General features: G+C 42.5%; 1 protein-coding gene across 2 annotated transcripts in view; it reads left to right on the forward strand.

The window, feature by feature from the left end:
* The window catches only part of LOC111973141 (phenylalanyl-tRNA synthetase 2, mitochondrial), a 127,580-nt gene that overhangs the window by 4,106 nt on the left and 106,553 nt on the right, over positions 1-16,921 (forward strand). The window lies entirely within an intron of this gene.

The following is a 16,921-nucleotide window of genomic DNA, read 5'->3' on the forward strand; positions in this document are numbered from 1 at the left end:
TCTACGCACAATACCCCAAAATGATAAATCAAAAATAGTTTTTTTAAGTATCACATTTACATAAGTATTCAGACCCTTTACTTAGTACTTTGTTGAAGCACATTTGCGATTACAGCCTCTAATCATTTTGGGTTTGATGCTACCAGCTTGGCACACCTGTATTTGGGGAGTTTCTTCCATTCTTCTCTCAGGTTGGATGGGCAGCGTCGCTGCACAGCTATTTTCAGGTCACCAGAGATGTTCGATCAGGTTCAAGTCCAGGCTCTGGCTGGGCCACTCAAGGATATTTAGAGATCTGTCCCAAAGCCACCCCTGCATTGTCTTGGCTGTGTGCTGAGGGTCGTTGTCCTATTGGAAGGTGAACCTTAGCCCTAGTCTGAGGTCCTGAGCACCCTGGAGCAGGTTTTTTTATCAAGGATCTCTGTGTACTTAGCTCTGTTCATCTTTCCCTCCTGACTAGTCTCCCAGTCCCTGCCGCTGAAAAACATCCCCACAGCATGAAGCTGCGACCACCATGCTTCACCGTTTGGATGGTGCCAGGTTTCCTCCAGAAGTGACGCTTGGCATTTTAGGCCAAATAATTCAATCTTGGTTTCATCAGACCAGAGAAACTTGTTTCTCAATGTCTGAGAGTGTTTAGGTTCCTTTTGGAAACTCCAAACGGGTGGCATATGCATTTTACTGAGGAGTGGCTTCCATCTGTTCACTCTACCATAAAGGCATTATTGGTGGAGTGCTGCAGAGATGGTTGTCCTTCTGGAAGGTTCTTCCATCTCCACAAAGGAACTCTGGAGCTCTGTCACTGTGACCGTCGGGTTCTTGGTCACCTCCCTGACCAAGGCCCTCTCCCCTTATTGCTCAGTTTGGCCAGGTGGCCAGCTCTAGGAAGAGTCTTGGTGGTTCCACACTTCTTCTATTTAAGAATGATGGAGGCCACTGTGTTCTTGGGGACTTTCAATGCTGCAGAAATGTTTTGGTACCCTTCCCGAGATCTGTGCCTTGACACAATCTTGTCTCGGAGCTCTACGGACAATTACTTCAACCTCATGGCTTGGTTTTTGCTCTGACATACACTGTCAACTGTGGGACCTTTATAAAAACCGGTGTGTGTGCCTTTCCAAATCATGTCCAATCAATTGAATATACTCCAGGTGCACTCTAATCAAGTTGTAGAAACATCTCAAGGATGATCAGTGGAAACAGGATGCTCCTAAACTCAATTTCGACCCTTTCAGACCCTTTCATAGCAAAGGGTCTGAATACTTATGTAAATTAGGTATTTCTGTTTTTTATTTGAAATACTATTTTTATATTTTCTTTTATGCTTTTTTCACTTTTTCATTATGGGGTATTGTGTGTAGATTAATGAGAAAAAAAATGTTTTTAATAAATGTTTGAATAAAGATGTATCATAACAATGTGGAAAAAGTCAAGGGGTCTGAATACTTTCCTAATGCACTGTATTATTGAAAAAATCAATATGTATAGCAAACGAAGATTGCCCCTTTTTTAATGTGTAGTTAGTCACTTGACCCTTCAGTGCTCTTACACTTCTAGTATCCCCAAAAAGGACATTGATAGGAAGAGGCACAACATTATGTCAACACAAATAAAAAGTTGCTCCAATGTTAGGCCAACAATGGTTGTGGTGGAATTTTATTCTCCCAATACAATATTGTAGGATTTATTTCAAAATATCAACATTGGTCCGTGATAATTTATGCACACATATAATGCAATAGTACAGACAAGCTGCATAATTCAGTTGCGTAATTGTTTATTTCTGTGCATTTGAAACTAGATTTTTGTTGTATTTGTATGCTTTAATAACAACCGCTTTTTACGCTGTCAAAATGTCCCCTTACTACCTCATCATTGCTTTGCGAAAATGGCTGCATTAAAGGGATGGATCCCTGCACTGTTACGTGATTCTTATACTTTCTACTTGCATTGCTATAGGCTTCAAAAATGCTAGCCAGAAGATGCTGGGCATGACTAAATAACTAGCCAACAATCTTTAAAATCCGGTTTAGATTAAATGAAGGCCTACCTAAGGTGTTTAAGTGGGAAATGTGCATGAACAAAAAGAGTGAACTCTCCCTTTTTTAAAGCAGTTCACCTGCTTACAGCAGGAGCGCCTAGAGCAGGACTCTCCAGTCCTGTGGGTTTTCACTCCAACCCCAGTTGTAGCTAACCTGATTTCAGTTTATCAACCAGCTAATTATTAGAATCAGCTGCACTAGATTAGGGTTGGAGCGAAAACCTACAGGGTTGGAGAGCCCTGGCCTAGAGTCTATTTTGAGGTCTGAGAGCGATCCGGTTATTAGTTCACCCAAGTCTCTTACCACAAATAAACAAGTCCATCTTCACTCCGTTGCCCCTTGGCGGTGCATCAGTCAGATGAGCTTGACGTCAGCCCAGATTGGAGGAGAAGAAGATATTGCCAGTGAAATGTTTATTACGGCACATTTGTTTGGCAGGCCATTAGGCGGCGTCTTGCCCTCCTATAAATCTTCACTCATATGATTATCACTGGAGAGCATGTCTTTCCCTGGGAATCGAGGACCTCTCTTTAAGAAATCATAGCCACCAGTCAGATTGTGCCAGTCCAATGATGAGAGGGGGGAAAGCAAGGAATTGAAAATAACAGAGAGAGTGCAAAACAATCAAGATGGGCTTCCGTATGAAGAAATGCAATCCATCCAAATAAGGATTGATACAACCTGCCCGCAGTGCCTTCAGGTAAGGGAGGTCATTGTGAACGGAAGCAAACAAACTCAAACAACAGCTAAAACGGGACTAACCACTTCATTCCCAGGGAAAGCGGAAAACAAAACAAATCGGCCCCTGGCAAAAAAAAACATTATTAGGCTGCTTAGAAAACAACAAAACTTCAGCAACCATGCACCAACACATGCCCTCTCCTGTCAGCAATCGATAGTGAGGCATTAGCATTTTGGAGATCTAGCCTAGAAATTAGGTATGACCTAAGGGTATTGGTTTTTAGAAGGCAGCCAATAGCCATGCATTATGACCATGGCTACCACCTCAATCCATATCCAAAGGGACCTCGATGAAGCAGAAGCCTCAGAGGCCATGCAACACCTCTTTCATCATGGGGACCATAGACCTGGGCTACTAACGTAATTATACTTTGTACATTACAGTTTTACAGGGCTGTAGGCAGTTTTGAGTGCTATTCCCATGAGTGTAACTGTGTTGCAGAGAACCTTAATCACTTTTTGGGGAGGGGAGTGTTTGGAAAGACGTGAGTAAACACATTAGCTGGCAATCCCCGGGTAATGACCTTGTGTGCAGGGTTGTGGCATTTGCTTGGCTGTCACCGAGATAAATTAGCCGTTGTGATAATTGTTGGAAATTGCCAGAGATGCACTGCGGCAAGGGGGGGGGATCTCAAATTGCCTAGTCCAACTCCAAGAAAGGACAGTTGGCTCCATATTCATGTTCTTAAAGGTAGACAACTAAATAAAACAAGCAGCATTCCAGATATTGCGATGAACGAGATGCAAGACTTCGCTATCACTGTCACACGCAGTATCTGCACATGTGCACAGGTTCGCTTCACGCTGTTACAGCGTGTTAGGTATGGGACCATAACAGTGGAGACGTCTACCATTGCGCTTCAATGGTCTTAGTTGTTGCGGAAATTGATCCACTATGCTGTTTACTCTGTGCATCTACGTCATATCCCTGAGTCATTTTAAGCTAATGTATTGACGCTCACCATGATCGAGGGTAATGCAAATTCCCATTCTATGCAAAGACATGTAAGAGAATAGGACCTTGATTTTGCCAAGGTTCTCAGGGAGTTGTGGTAAAAGGAATTTAAGCAAATTAAACCTAAGTCAGTAAAGTAGGGCTAAAAGAATCTAAATGTACTCCGTTGTCTCTTCTCATACTATCGCAGTAGGCTTCAAGGTCTTGATCGCTGATCGGCCAAGCTCTAGAGGTTGTGGTTCTACGGCCTTTCGCTTTTAATTTGAACCTAAACCACAAACTGTTACTTAACCTAAAACTATGCACAGTTTCCAATGTTTTGCTCTCAGAGGGATCAATGGATTTCTAAGTATTATTTTGCTGACTTGTGGTAGACAACATCTGCAGTACATTAGATTTTAATTAGCAAACCACTACTGGGTTGTTGCCTGTTTTGTACTAGTTTGGAACAAATACTGCACTGACTGTTTGAAGTGTTACAGTTCTGTTGCCGTGCGACATTACTGTTTTGGCCACAGCAACACTTTTCTTCCCCACCTAATATTACCCGGGATGTGGAACAAATTCCTCAGAAGCATGCTTTCGTAATCCTTTATGGTCGCTATATTATCTTAAGAGCAAGTCTCTCCTCTCTCTGGTCTATGGTGACGTCTCGGTTGGTGTCCCCCATTTTGCTCAGCAAAGCTCTTCCTGAGCCCCGCAGCACCAAACCTTTGCCCGCAAACAGAGCCACACACACACTTGCACAGCCCAGAGAGCCAGCTGCCATATGATATAACATAGAAACGCAAAACACACACACACACACACACACACCCTATGTTATGCACATGGCATACATCTTGACGTAAACAGTGTGACATATATGCATGCCTATGTGTATACAACACATGTTCTATGAGACACACGTACTGTACACACACAACACAATATACGACTTGGATGGGGTGCGCTCCATGTATTTATTTAAAAGCTTGTCTAACCCGTATCCTGGCTTAAATACATGATTCAACAATCTATTACAGCCCTTAAAGGGATCATGTTATGTTGTCTGTCATGGTTTCTGCTCAAGCTCTCATAAAACCATAAACTCTTAATTGTATTACTACCTTTTTTAGATTAGACCATGTTAAGCGATAAGTGAGCAAATGGCTTTTGTGATTTGCCAAGTCATCCATTCTAGCTCATTGCACACTCTGACCTGTTGTAATTTGGTAACTGGCAAATGACAGTGGAGCTCCTATAAATATTAGCATAGCTTAGTTCTGGTCTTAGCTGATTCACATTGAGATTAAACCTGACTGATATGGATTGAGACTTAATTTGACTGACCTGAACTTCTTTGAGAGTGATGAAGTTTGAGGACATGTTTGACAACTGGCTTCCAAACAGGTCATAGAGCACCACAGTGTGAGTCATAATACCCATAACCTCGTGGTCAAACAGGGAAATGGTTCCAATCGTTTTCCCACCATTCATTTTTCCCATAGGGGATTTTAGAAATGCTTAAAATAAGGGCTGCGTTTCGTGTACGCTTACCCTGGCGTGACATTTTGATAACCGTGTAAATCTCTCTAAGACGAGGTGACTTTTATCAATATATTCAGCTGTATTTACCCCCCAAAAATGAAATGCTAACGTGGCTATCATAAAGAACTACAAATACCATGATGATCTGGACAAGACTGCCGAATCGAGGCAAAGGTAAGAATCTCTGGATTAACTATCTAATGTTAGCTACATGTAGTATTTTATAAATTCCCTACATTTCTTTAAATAGACAATTCTATGAACTGTCTTGTGCAAAATCAATTAATTGACACTACCTGTTCGCAAAGGTGTCAGCGAGAGATGATATGCAGGAGCTTGCAGGGATTTGTAGTTTTGCATGATGTCTACTTTGATGCTAATTCGCATTTTCGAATCTAAGCGTAAATGGAGCTGAATATATTGATAAAAGTCACCTTGTCCGGGAGAGATTTACATGATTATCAAAATGTCACGCCAGGATAAGCCTACACGAAACACAGCCCTTATTTTAAGTGTTTCTAATCCCCTATGGACAAATGAATGGTGGAAAATTGATTTCAACCATTTTCCTGTTGGACCTCTAGGTTTTATGGGTACTATGACACCTCCACTGTGGGGCTCTATAGGTCCTGAAAGTCGCGGGCATGGGTAGGGCTCGGGCATAAAATCCATGCCCATGCAAGGCTCTAGTCCTGGGAGACAAACTCGGTTTTCCACCGTTTCATCTCAGGGAGAAGTTTTAGCGCTCACAAGATCAGAGTCTTACCAAGGGATGAACTGTAGCACTTTAAGCTTAAGGGCACGGTTGTTTTTCAAAGACAGGTTTTCTTTTCCGATAGATATCCACATGTCATGAAAAGTGAATTTGGAGTTAAAAGGAAGCATCGGATAATTGCAGCTTTGCTCCAACTTTGATTAAAAAGAGGCGATGTAATACAGATCCCTGTGCTGTGTGGGCTCCCGTTGTAGTGTTCAGTGGGTCTTTCACACAAAAGGTTCTCAAGGTTGTTGTAGTTAGAAGTTGAAATGTTGGCTAAGCGGTCGCTGGTTACAGCCTGCAAAGAATTGTTCACAATTTTTCTGCATTAGAAAGCAGGCTGTCAGTATGTTCCAGTGGTGTAAAAAACGTACATTTTAAAAACAAGAAAATGGTACCGTCTGGTTTGCTTAATATAAGGAATTTGAAATGATGTTTACGTGTACTTTTACTTCTGATACATCATTTTTTTTTAGCAATTACATTTACTTTTGATACTTAAGTATATTTAAAACAAAATATTTTTAGACTTTTACTCAAATAGTATTTTACTGGGTGACTTTCACTTTTACTTGAGTCATTTTCTATTAAGGTATCTTTACTTTTACTCAAGTATGACAATTGGGTACTTTTTCCATCACTAGTATGTTCCATATACAGTTGCGGACAAATATATTGGCGCCCTTGCACTTTCCTTAAATAATTCCCTATTTCTTCTAAAATAAGTTGAAATTGAAAACCTTTTTCATCCCCACCTTGTTATAGGATTGTTCAACATTGCAGAATCAATTACATTTTTGTAAACTTAAGTTTACAATTTTTTATTTAGAAAAAAAAACATGACATGGACAAATGTATTGGAACCCCAGAGCTAGTACTTGAGACGGAGAAAAGCTCAAGCATGACCATTGATAGATGGGTTCTCATGAAAAGTCTCACTCTAGAGCTTGTGCAGGGTTGTACACACACGCACCATCTTACTGCATGACAATAGCTGAAGACAATGCGCTGTGATGAATGGGCAGTTCAATATATCCTGTATCCCGGTGGGGCGTGCCTGAACTTGCCCAAGCCCTAAACGTTTGTAACACCAACCTTCTTTGCAATGGCGGTCTGTTCCACTCTTTTTGATTCCCCCGTAGCATTCATTTCTGAACAGAGAAGCAGTATGTTTTCTCACTGGTGATCAATTCAAATTTGAAGGGTTGGCGGTGTGCAACAACCTTTCAGTGACAGCGCGCAGATGCAGGTGTCAGTGAATTAACGTGCGGGCGTGTAGGCTTGGGCATCGCAGACACGTCAATTCACTGACACCTGCATCTGGACGCTGACACTGAAAGGTTGTTGCACACGTCCAACCCCCGGTCCCTGCTAGTATTAGTACACCCACGCACTTCCACCAACACAGGTGGTCTCAGCTCCCTCACTGTTTCTGCTATTTTAGTGTTCCCTCTGTCTATACAACCCTTCAGGGTATTTCACAGATGGCACAACCAGTGTGTTTTCTCAGTCAGCTTCCCAGGCAAGGATTTGGAAATGTACCCCCCAAAAAATGCTGTACCCACATTTACCAGGGCTGTGATGATATCAGAATTACAATCCATTACAAAAAAGAGAACACGAAGCAGACCGAACCCTTTGTTCCTTTAAAATCCTGCTGTATGTAAAATATTGTGTGACGTAGCTTTAAAAAAGTAAACAAATGTGACTGGAACAACAAATACCTGACCTACCCGATATATTTCCATGTTTTGTATTTCACTAAGGGAATAATACAAGTATGTTATAATGCCAGTGCATACATACTGGAATGAGCGCTTGATTGAATTGATTGCTCAGTATAGGGTGTCCACCAACTCTGCTCAGAGTGGGTGAAAATGCGCTTTGGTGATGAAAGATGAGTTCAGCGGGAAAGTGAGCCTGTCAGGTAGCATTTATAAGCGCACATTATCCAGCATAGCTGACGTGATGCCGTGCGATGTTGCTTATTTTGTACCACTTCTTTTCCCTGGCCATTTATTTAGTCGCCGTAATTTTGGCCGTCCTACAAGGGTAAAAACTCCAATAACTTTTTTCTTATGATTTTTTTAATGATCTAGACATGAGGTTTGGACCATTGGTTTTCTTAGAGGATTATCTACACAATTCACTTTACCCATTGGTCAACATATAGGTTTTTGATTGGACACCCTCCCTACTCAGTATCCCTTAAGAGTAGAATTTCGCCTGAATTCACAACTTCCATTCAAAAAGAAATGCCTAGGTGCTGTCTTACGCTTCTGTTTTTTTTATATAGAAATCACAAACAAACCTGCAGGGGACCCTCAATACCAACTATCTGACACCTTGATCTTGTACGTGACATAGTTGAATGAGCTGAGAATCTTGGAATAGTCCCTGAGCAGCAGACTACAAACCAACCCTGCCTGCAGAGTCTCAAATGACTTCTCAAAAGGAGAGCTGCCTGCCGCCTTGTGAATCAGCCCTTTTTTAAATTCACTTGTTTTGTCCCAAGAGGAATCAAGTTGTGTTTGCCTCTGTCAACCCTGACATGCAGTCTTGGGGAAGAAATCTAGTCTATTTCCTTCCACAATGACACGCCCCAGGGAAGTGTAATCTCTATTCCCACTACAGTACACAACATCACCTTGCTCACCATGACCCTGTATTCAATGTCCATCACTTATAAAGGCTCGACAGCACAGTGGCAAGATGAACCACACATATAAACTTTGCAAATATGAACCACACATATGGAAAGTGTGTAGTAAGCATACTGGATAATTGTTTTGTGGCAGTTGTGTTAATGTTATGTTAGCGTTATTTCATCAGATCTGGCGGTTGATGGAGACTGGACAAATAGAGCCAATGCAAATAGAATATGTTTGCCCCCCCCAAGGGTGAGTAGGATAGAGACTGGCTTTGATGGTGTGGGGTTGAATATACAGTGGGGCAAAAAAGTATTTAGTCAGCCACCAATTGTGCAAGTTCTCCCACTTAAAAAGATGAGAGAGGTCTGTAATTTTCATCATAGGTACAACTATGACAGACAAAATGAGGAGAAAAAATCCAGAAAAATCACATTGTAGGATTTTTTATGAATTTATTTGCAAATTATGGTGGAAAATAAGTATTTGGTCACCTACAAACAAGTAAGATTTCTGGCTCTCACAGACCTGTAACTTCTTCTTTAAGAGGCTCCTCTGTCCTCCACTCGTTACCTGTATTAATGGCACCTGTTTGAACTTGTTATCAGTATAAAAGACACCTGTCCACAACCTCAAACAGTCACACTCCAAACTCCACTATGGCCAAGACCAAAGAGCTGTCAAAGGACACCAGAACAAAATTGAGACCTGCACCAGGCTGGGAAGACTGAATCTGCAATAGGTAAATAGCTTGGTTTGAAGAAATCAACTGTGGGAGCAATTATTAGGAAATGAAAGACATACAAGACCATGAAAATCTCCCTCGATCTGGGGCTCCACGCAAGATCTCACCCGTGGGGTCAAAATGATCACAAGAACGGTGAGCAAAAATCCCAGAACCACACGGGGGGACCTAGTGAATGACCTGCAGAGAGCTGGGACCAAAGTAACAAAGCCTACCATCAGTAACACTACGCCGCCAGGGACTCAAATCCTGCAGTGCCAGACGTGTCCCCCTGCTTAAGCCAGTACATGTCCAGGCCCGTCTGAAGTTTGCTAGAGGGCATTTGGATGATCCAGAAGAAGATTGGGAGAATGTCATATGGTCAGTTGAAACCAAAATATAACTTTTTGGTAAAAACTCAACTCGTCGTGTTTGGAGGACAAAGAATGCTGAGTTGCATCCAAAGAACACCATACCTACTGTGAAGCATGGGGTGGAAACATCATGCGTTGGGGCTGTTTTTCTGCAAAGGGACCAGGACGACTGATCCGTGTAAAGGAAAGAATGAATGGGCCATGTATCGTGAGATTTTGAGTGAAAACCTCCTTCCATCAGCAAGGGCATTGAAGATGAAACGTGGCTGGGTCTTTCAGCATGACAATGATCCCAAACACACCGCCCGGGCAACGAAGGAGTGGCTTCGTAAGAAGCATTTCAAGGTCCTGGAGTGGCCAGCCAGTCTCCAGATCTCAACCCCATAGAAAATCTTTGGAGGGAGTTGAAAGTCTGTGTTGCCCAGCAACAGCCCCAAAACATCACTGCTCTAGAGGAGATCTGCATGGAGGAATGGGCCAAAATACCAGCAACAGTGTGTGAAAACCTTGTGAAGACACAGAAAACGTTTGACCTCTGTCATTGCCAACAAAGGGTATATAACAAAGTATTGAGAAACTTTTGTTATTGACCAAATACTTATTTTCCACCATAATTTGCAAATAAATTCATTAAAAATCCTACAATGTGATTTTCTGGATTTTTTTGTCTCATTTTGTCTGTCATAGTTGAAGTGTACCTATGATGAAAATTACAGGCTTCTCTCATCTTTTTAAGTGGGAGAACTTGCACAATTGGTGGCTGACTAAATACTTTTTTGCCCCACTCTATGTGMTGGGAGTGAAGAGTCCAGCCTCCACACATTTCTCAGCCACCCGTAAAAATGTACCTTGTTTGTGCTGTCGTCGCTCACAACTCCCGCTCTGGCTCCAGACAATTGCTGTGTGCTGCGCTTCTCCAGGGGAAAGACAGGTCATTTTTATCCCTGGCATTGCAGGTTTAATCTAATATCATGAGTCAAACATGCTTTGTCCTCTCTGCGTTAAGGTCGTAGAAACAGTGACATTGAACTCCCTTTATTTAACTCGGCAAGTCAGTTTAGAACAATTTTCTTATTTACAATGATGGCCTACCACGGCCAAACCCTAACCCGGACGACGCAGGGCCAATTGTGCACAGGAAGCAGTGTTCTCGCCATGGCATGGGTGGAGCGCCATCCATGCGTGCGTGAGTGATCGGAGTGGAGATATCCCTTCCAGTCTGGTGGTACAAGATCTGCCTGTGGGGAGAGAGAGGAGTAGGTACCACATGTTACTGGCCCGGCCCAAGGGCTGCATGCCCTGGCCTAGTGCCCAGGCGTGAACTCCACGGACGCTATGAGGGCTCCTCGACTCGCGGTTGCCTGTATCAGTGGCCAGCTCATCAGTCTACCACGTTCCAGTGAGGAAGCATTAACCATGGGGCAGTTTGCTCTTGCTTTCCCAAAGCCCCTCGACCAACATGCCACCTGAGTTGGGAAGGAGCAGTGCTTCCCTGTTATTTCTGACTTTTATTTGAAATCAAAATAGTGTAGTAGTGGCAACAGTACTAGGTAAGAAAGGGATTTAGCTGAGGGTAAAGGAACACTCCACCCAAAAATGGTCTTTTGGTATTTTTTTCTATTTCTGTATTTTGAAAGCTATATCTCTTAAACTTGATTGCTGACATGCAAAACATTTTGGGACTATATCAACAATGGACTAATGAAACCCATACCAAAAGACAGTTTTTTTTGGTAAGGTAAGCTAAATACTAGTGTGAAGACTCTACGTCACTGTGTCTCACCATGCCATCATTGAATACGTTGATATTTTTAGCAGCTAGCATCGAGTTATGTGCTACTTCTTCTGCAATATCGAACACTTTCCATGTATAATGTCTCTTTCAACGTCAGCGACTTCGAAGGGCAGCAGGGTTTTGACGCATGTCGTTCTGTGCCATGGCCTCATTGACAAGTTATTACCTCATTGACCTTGGGTGGCGTTTTGTCTCTCATTCATTCCTGCCATGGCCCTCGGAGGATGGCATGATGCCACGGTTTGCCACCCCTACGGACTGCAGCTGCTGATTTATTGCCACTGTCCCCCGAGTACCAGTTTTATAGGGTGAAATCCAACCTCCAAATACTACGAGGCACCAGCGAGTCTCTGAACCACATAATTGATTGGATCGCCTTTGCACTTGATTTTGTTTACGACGTTACATTTTATGCAATGTCATTTTGATCTCCGTTGTTTCCGATCTACACTGAACAAAAAATATAAACGCAACATGCAACAATTTTTAAAAATATTTTACTGCGTTACAGTTCAAATAAGGAAATCAGTCAATTAAAATCAATTCATTAGGCCCTAATCTATGAATTTTACATGACTGGGAATACACATATGCATCTGTTGGTCACAGATACCTTTAAAATAAAAATAAGTAGTGGCGTGGATCAGAAAACCAGTCACTATCTGGAGTGACCATCATTTTCCTCATGCAGCGCGAGACATCTCCTCCGCATAGAGTTGTTAAACTCTGCGGTTGTGAGGCCGGTTGGACGTACTTCCAAATTCTCTAAAATTACGTTGGAGACAAATGAACATTCAATTCTCTGGCGACAGCTCCGGTTGACATTCCTGCAATCAGCCTTCCAATTGCACGCTCCCTCAAAACTTGAGACATCTGTAGCGTTGTTGTTGTGTGACAAGACTGCACATTTTAGAGTGCCTTTTATTGCCCCCAGAACAAGGTGCACCCGTGTAATAATAATGCTGTTTAATCAGCTTCTTGATATGCCACACCTGTCAGGTGGATGGATTATCTTTTGTACTCAAACTTTGAGAGAGTTCATTTTTTTGCATATGGAACATTTCTGTGATTTTTTTAAAATTTAATCTCAACATGGGACCAACACTTTTTACATGTTGTGTTTTTTATATTTTTGTTCAGTATAAATTCTTGATCTGATATTTGCACGTGGCAGGACCTGGTGTGCTGGATTGTAGTTCTAATTCTAGTGGCTCAGATGTTCACCCATTCCCTCAGCATTGCCCCAAATCATGAAATAAAATACTGAAAAGAAAGATAATGTATGTTAAAAGAAGGAATAAGAGACCTGTCAGAGAGAGTCACCTTTAGTTACCAAATGTGTTAGTCTTTGAGCATCCTTAGTGGATTTGCCATCAACCGGATGCAACCGGTTTTCAGGGATACAACTAATCCAACCTAGCTTCTTTTTCCATTGAAAACCTAATGTGGGAACTCCGCTCAGGCGTTTCCTTTACGCCTGCTACGTTAGGTTAGTCTTTGAGCGGTCTTTTGGCACCCAGTGCTAATACAGGCCAGTTCCGTAGTTAATATTATGTTCGTACCAGCTTGAATTGGGCTTTAAGATAAAGTGTTACCAAGTCCTATCTGTGTTTCCTGCACCCATGTTGGCTCTTTCTGTTTTAGTTCCCGGCAGGCCTACTCTGCCACGTCTGTGCCAAGCCAAATGCTTGTGCGTTAGCCAAGCAGCCATGGGAACAGACGTATGGTGCAGCGACCATGCCAGCCTCGTCAGGCTAAAATAGACTATCTGGAGAAGCGAAGCTTCAAGCACTCCATACCAGTGTGAACGAATTACGGCACAGTTGGAAGGCCTTCACCTTAATCAAAGAACACAACCAACTTGTAAACTACTGCCCTGATTGCCTTCCAGCCCTAGATGTGATACCACGCTCCCACTCGGACATTCTGAACACAAATATTCTAAACACATTTGACAAATGTCTCCAAGATTCGAAGCGGCATCAAAGCCTTGTATTACAAGGAATGGCTACCCAGCCGGCACCTCAGTGGTCAAAGTAATCAATTGTTTGCATGAAGCAGATTTGATTTCCTAGCAATGAAGTAACCATGTTGCTAATAATTACTCCCAGCACTGTTAAGCATATAATAACTTTTCGATTTATTTAAGACATAATAATATTGTAAGATCCTTTATACATACGGGCCGTGATGGACTAATATTGGAGTGGAGTGGATCAGTCTGTACTGTGTAGTTTTACAATCACATCCCTAACCAGAACATCTCATCCCGAACCAGTACATTAATAACTAAAGCTTAAGTGAATGTTAAGTGCTCTTTGCTCTTCTGTATTGATTAGGAAGATATATTTTATCAGTCTTATTCTCCAATTGTAATTATAGTGACATGCTTTGGCACTACTTTCGTACAGTTTGGTTCCTCACTGGCGGTTGTGTTTTCGCCAGCTAGTGCCGAGTGATGGAGTAGGTGCTTCAGCAGCCGCATAGCTGTCCGGGCCTGAGAGCTGGTGTGAAACATGACTCCGCTGGGTCCGCGGCAGGGTCCCGCTCATTGAGCAGACATCCACAGGAAAGGCCGGCGTAATTCTCACCATCAATTACTCTTGCAGTCACAAGCCACATCCGCCTGCACCCACATGCCTTACCGTGGCGCACCGGGGTGTAAACGAGAGCATGCAGCCAGACGATAAATACCACATCTATCTCCCTCCTCTCTGGTGCTTTTTCTCTGCACCTTCCCTCTGTGAGTGATTTAAAAAATATATATATATATATTTTATTTTCTCTCCCTCTTTATATCGTTCTGTCTCCTCTTCATTATTTTCTCTTGTTCTTCCCTCTCTCTCTCTCTGACTTTCTCTCTTCTAGTCCCGTATCCTGCTTTCTCTGTATCAAAACGTTTCCATTTCACATGATGCCCTTTTCTCATCCCCCTCTCTTTTTTTCTTTTTACTCTGTTCGCTCTGTCGTCCATCTTTCAGACCATCTCTCTCACTTACCCACTTCTTTACCTGTCATGTTCTCATTCATCATTTTATTCTTTACATCTCCTTTTCAGTTTGCATTTTCCCTCCCTCGTTCCCTCTAGTTCTCCCCTTCGTAGTACTTGATGCCTGATGAAAAGATGATTGATTGCGTCAGTCTCTCTACCATCAAGGAGATGATGAGTGGTTGTAAAGCGTCGCCTACGGGAAGGTTCAGAGGACGTGACTTAGGTCATCCCGTCATCTTGAACATCCTCTTAATTTATCCTCTTCATGGCTTCTGCCGCATCGTTGACATTGCTACTGGTATTTCTACTGCTCTTTTGAAGTCACCATTGTCATTATGATTAGGGCTAGACTGAATCTGTGTCGGCAGAATCTCCCTAATCCCCCAACTCGCTGAAGGGAGTGATGAGAACATCCCCACAGACTTTGTCTGGTTTCCTGTCTGTCTGGTTGTCACATAATCATTGTCAGCTTTGTCATCAGATATTCATCATCATAGATTCCATCGTCGTCATCATAACCATCATCATCATCACTCTCATCATAACCTTCATCACTGTCGTCACCACCGTCACCATCAAAACCACCTCCTTTGATCTCCATCCTAATTGTCAGGTGACTGGTAGTGGCTGCACACCTGAATGAGTCTGCCTGTAGTTGTTTTTCTCAGCAGACATATGGAGAGAGAGATTGCGAGAGCCTCCCTCTGCGATGATGTGGCAAAGTGCAGCTCGATTCTCTAAACCAAGGCATCAATTAAGGGACTGCAGCAGTGTGTCCTTCTGCCAAGTGGAGTAAAAGGGCTTTGAGTTCCAGTGTTTCCCCACGCACCATGGGCCTTAATAATATCTCCATAGTGTCGATGTCCGTGCCCCCACATAAATCAAATTAGCAAAATAAAAAAAAACATACAAATCTGTTCTTTTAAGCTAGAGATATCTGTTTTTGCATTGGATGCGTCTCAATTCACCACATCTGCCAATGTCACACTTCCGCCTCTACAATGAAAGGTGACAGAGCTAAAGTGGTGTTTGTCCGACCATGAGACATCCCTAACATGGGTCTTCTCACAAAATCATCTGTAACGTCCAAACTTTTACGACCCCTCTATGGAAAGGTGTCTCTGACGAACACAATGATTTTCTCAGTTTTGCCCCCACAAGCGTCTTGGGACTCGTCTGAAGCTCGTACAGCTGATCTGACAACTTCCGTCTTTAGCGTCTGAACAGTTTGGGCTACACGCTAATATGTACAGGTCTGTTTTGCTCTAGGATGCCCACAGGCCTCAAGACTTTTCTGAAGGTCCCCCGGTACCATTTCCAAAAATGTATGGAAGTATAAATGGAGACTATTTAGTGACAAAAATAAGATATTATTATTTTATTTGCAGGTATTTAACATGTTTCCTCATCTTTCTTATAATTCTCAGATATACAATGTATTCAGACCCCTTCCCTTTTTCCACATTTTGTTACATTACAGCCTCAAAATGGATTACATTTGTTTTCTTCTCATCAATCTACACTCACTACACCATAATGACAAAGTGAACACAGATTTTTATAAATTTTTCCTAATTTATAAACATTTAAAAACAAATACATTATTTACATAAGTATTCAGACCCTTTGCTATGAGACTTGAAATTGAGCTCTGGTGCATCCTGTTTCCATTGATCATCCTTGATGTTTCTACAACTTGATTGGAGTCCATCTGTGGTAAATTCAATTGATTGGAAATTATTTGGAAAGGCACACACCTGTTTATATAAGGTCCCACAGTTGACAGTGCATGTCAAAGCAAAAACCAAGCCATGAGGTTGGAGGAATTGTCCGTAGAGCTCAGAGACAGGATTGTTTCGAGGCACAGATCTGGGGAAAGGTACCAAAACATTTCTGATGCATTGAAGGTCCCCAAGAACACAGAGGCCTCGATCATTCCGAAATGGAAGAAGTTTGGATCCACCAAGGCTCTTTCTAGAGCTGGCTGCCTGGCCAAACTGAGCAATCGGGAGAGAAGAGCCTTGGTCAGGGAGGTGACCAAGAACCCGATGGTCACTCTGACAGAGCTCCAGAGTTCCTCTGTTGAGATGGGAGTACCTTCCAGAAGAACAACCATCTCTGCAGCACTCCACCAATCAGGCCTTTATGATATTGGCAAGATGCCAAAAGGCACCTCAAGAACTCTCAGACTATGAGAAACAACATTGTCTGGTCTGATGAAACCAAAATTGAACTCTTTGTCCTGAATGCCAAGCATCACATCTGGAGGAAACCTGGCACCATCCCTACGGTGAAGCATGTTGGTGGCAGCATCATGCTGTAGGGATGTTTTTCAGCGGCAGGGACTGGGAGACTAGTCAGGA

Source organism: Salvelinus sp. IW2-2015, linkage group LG14, assembly GCF_002910315.2.
Source record: "Salvelinus sp. IW2-2015 linkage group LG14, ASM291031v2, whole genome shotgun sequence".
In the NCBI taxonomy this organism is placed as follows: Eukaryota; Metazoa; Chordata; class Actinopteri; order Salmoniformes; family Salmonidae; genus Salvelinus; species Salvelinus sp. IW2-2015.